Consider the following 3,524-nt stretch of genomic DNA (forward strand, 5'->3'; position numbering starts at 1 on the left):
TTTTTTTTTTTTTTTTTTTTTTTTTTTTTTCCTATGACAGAGAATGGGATAAAGCAGAGCAAAGTACAGCTTCTGTACAAAATATTTCTTAGTCTCTACAGTATCTCTGGTTCCTAGTGTATGATATACTTGCAAAAGGGTTGTTCAGACTATCTGACATGCAGATGAATCATGTATCAATCATGATAAAAGCTCTGAATACACCACTGAACTTTCACTAGCTTGTTTTATTTGCTTAAATTTTAACTACTGTTTGAATTTTATTTGAAAACCACTTATACTGCAGTATTTTGTCTTCTCGGGTATACTTGATATTTTGCTCTATTTGTCAAATTAATTGCTCAAATCATTCTTCAAGCACTGGTCAGAACTAGCACTGCCTATAGAACCACCCTGTCTTCCAAAGATGAACAGATTACAGTGCAATAGCATGCATTCAGTGATGTAACATGATGATATTAGGCAATTATTTCACTTCCTGCTTTCGGTTTTGTTTTCTATTCTTTTCCCTTTGTAGTGGATATTAAGTCACTGCAGAAAGTTGTTACCCACCCTGAGGGGCATTGGAGATCTTTGGGAAGAGGTTGTGTAGTTTTGGTAGCATTAAATCAAGGGAAACTGCTAAGTTCTTCCTGTCCTAGTTTCATACTGGACATAGACTGTCATGGAATTTTGTTCGTATGAACATGGATATTGAGTTGTTGATAGATTAAAAGAAACTTAAAATTTGGGGCTATTTACAGAGAACCCAACTGCAGACTACAGGGAAGAATAGGCTTATTATCAAGCTAGGTAGCTATGTAACTTCTGAATTGCAGTCCCCATTTTGTAAGTCAGAGAAATAACATTTCTTGAAGTTGTGTTGCTAAAAACTCACTTGATATCTTTGTTTCATTTTTAAGAGGGGAAGAAGTGATAGGACAAGGAGGATAATGGTTTTACACTAAAAGAGGAGAGATTTAGATTAGATATAAGGAAGAAATTCTTCACTCAGAGGGTGATGAGGCACTGGAACAGGTTGCCCAGAGAAACTGTGGATCTTAAATATCACCCAGTTCCAAACCCCACGGCAGGGGTTTGGAACTAGGTGATATTTAAGGTCCCCTTCCAATCCAAGCCATTCTAGGATTTTATGTTTTACTTAAGTAAAGAATATTTGTAAGTAAATATAAGCCTATATGTTTTTTAAACTGATTTTAAGCTGACAGGTCAGTTGACAAGTTCTGGTACAAGCTGCAGATCAAGGAGTTCCCAAAGGAGTCCTGTCCCCTTCTCTCTTGGATTCTGCTAATGGTTTATTCCATACTGAGAATCACAAGACCTGATTGGAAATATTGCTGCTGCTCTTTTTGGCAGTGATCACTTGGGATCATCTGAGAACAGAGCACATGACTGTCTTCCTACCATTTTCCTACTAAAAAATCAGTCCACTGTTTCCTAACTTTCAGACTGTGAGCTCTACTATGTGTGGAGTGATGGATGACTTCTCGTTATACACACAGTTGAATATTATGCCCTTAGGCAAGTCTTTGTTTTGACATTCTTAGTAAAATTCAAGGTGGTTTTGTGACCTTTGAAGCACTGAATAGACCACAACACTGTTACTGCAGCTAAGCTGGAAGAAACTCACGTCTGTGTCTCAGTTTGAACATGCCATTCAGAGGACTGTCTCTGGAATCTGCTTCCTTTGGCATTTTATAAGAACTCAAGTCTAGTGACCTTCAGATAAAAAATAATAATAATGAAATCAAATACTAAACATAAAAAGAAGCAAGCCATAGCTACTACTTATATTCTTTGTAGTTATCTCAACTGCCTTGAAAAATAACTAGAGCTGATATTGACATAAATGAAAGGGCCTCCTCCCTTTGGATTATTTCCTTTCCGTGTTTTTTTTCAAAACTGAACTTGTTTCATATCATAAGGTATAAGATATTTTAGTTTCTCTACACAGAATAATGTTATTTAATGTTTTCTCAGTAGCTTTGCGATTTTTTTTCCACGGCTGAACATGTTTACTATCCTGTTTTTCCAGTAGGTGAATAGCACTTATATTTTAATACATAGTGTTATTAGTGCCATTCAGAACGTATCTTAAACTGTACTAGAGAATACATTGTTCCTACTTTCTCAGGGAATTGGGCTAGTGGATTGTGCACATCAATAATTAAATTAAAAAAAAATAATTAAATCTTCTTTGCTTCTGTGAATTTTGACAATTTCATTTGTATTTTTCACTCCAGGTTTATCACATTATTGCTGGAGTTTCAGTGGCCAGGAAAGTTTAAACATCTGTGAAAGGAAATGTGAGACCATCTCACACACACACACTCACACTCACACACACTCACACATCCACACTCACACACACACACACACCCACACACACACACACACCCACACACCCACACAAAAAAAAAAAAGCTTACACTAAATATTTGTAATATATGCACCTTTGAAGACATATATCAAGAGTAGATAATACCATGCAAGTCTTAGGATCCAAAGCAACTCTTATGCAAACTCTTAACTGTCAAATCCTTTGTAACCCTCTGTATGAAAAAAAATAATATATATATATATATATATATGTTTTAAGGTTATTGAAAAAGGTCAGAATCCTTAAAATAAATATCTCCTTCTTAGAAAAGTAGAAGGATGATAAAAGAGGTTTTCTTCTGTCCTTGGGGCTTTGGAAAAACTCAGAATATTCAAACCAATAAGATACTGAAGTTCAAATCACCTCTTTGACAATCATCCCTCAAAAGCTACTTCAGCTTCCTCTGAGTCAGTGGAAAACCTTCTAGTCATTTCAAGAGAATTGGATGAGCTTTTAAATGCAGTTATCCAGCTGCACAATTAACAGCCAGAAAAGCACATTCTATAAATTATTTCGCTATTTAGGGATACATTTAGCATGTCCTAGCAATATCAATTAACCAGGAGAAGAGTGACTCATCCAAGCCTTCTCCAAATCCATTAAGTCAATATCTGACTCACTTTTTGTGCTACAAAAAATGGTCTGTTCATGCAAATTCACTCTGGATTTTAATCAGATCATGCAAACTGTATTAAATGGAACTGCAATTGAGGCAAAAATATTGTGGGCAGAAAGCATCACATTCCAGTAGAAAAAAATAAGTGGTGGTAATTTACTATTCAGCTAGGCTATGCCTGCTGTTTGGTTGAAGATACCTTGGCCCTAAGTACTATGGGAGCTATAGAAGGATCACTAAGGGCAAGGCTGTGCAGCACTGTCTGCACAGCACCCTGGTTGTAGTTGTAGGGTGCTTGTCCTTACAGCCAGGTCACTCTTCCCATCTCTCAAAGCTAGAGCAGATTCTTTGCAGCAATGGATTCATAAGCTGTTGACAAATTCCTAGCAGCAACATGCTATGTTGCTATATGTTCCTCTTGAGGAGAACTTCTTTGTAGACCTTCAGAGTTGGGAGATATCCAGATGCCTTTTTGCTGATGTTTAGACTGATGAAGAATAGCTTGTTGTCTTATGTAAAGGGGCTTCT

The sequence above is a fragment of the Oxyura jamaicensis genome, chromosome 1 (assembly GCF_011077185.1).
Source record: "Oxyura jamaicensis isolate SHBP4307 breed ruddy duck chromosome 1, BPBGC_Ojam_1.0, whole genome shotgun sequence".
Lineage (NCBI taxonomy): Eukaryota > Metazoa > Chordata > Aves > Anseriformes > Anatidae > Oxyura > Oxyura jamaicensis.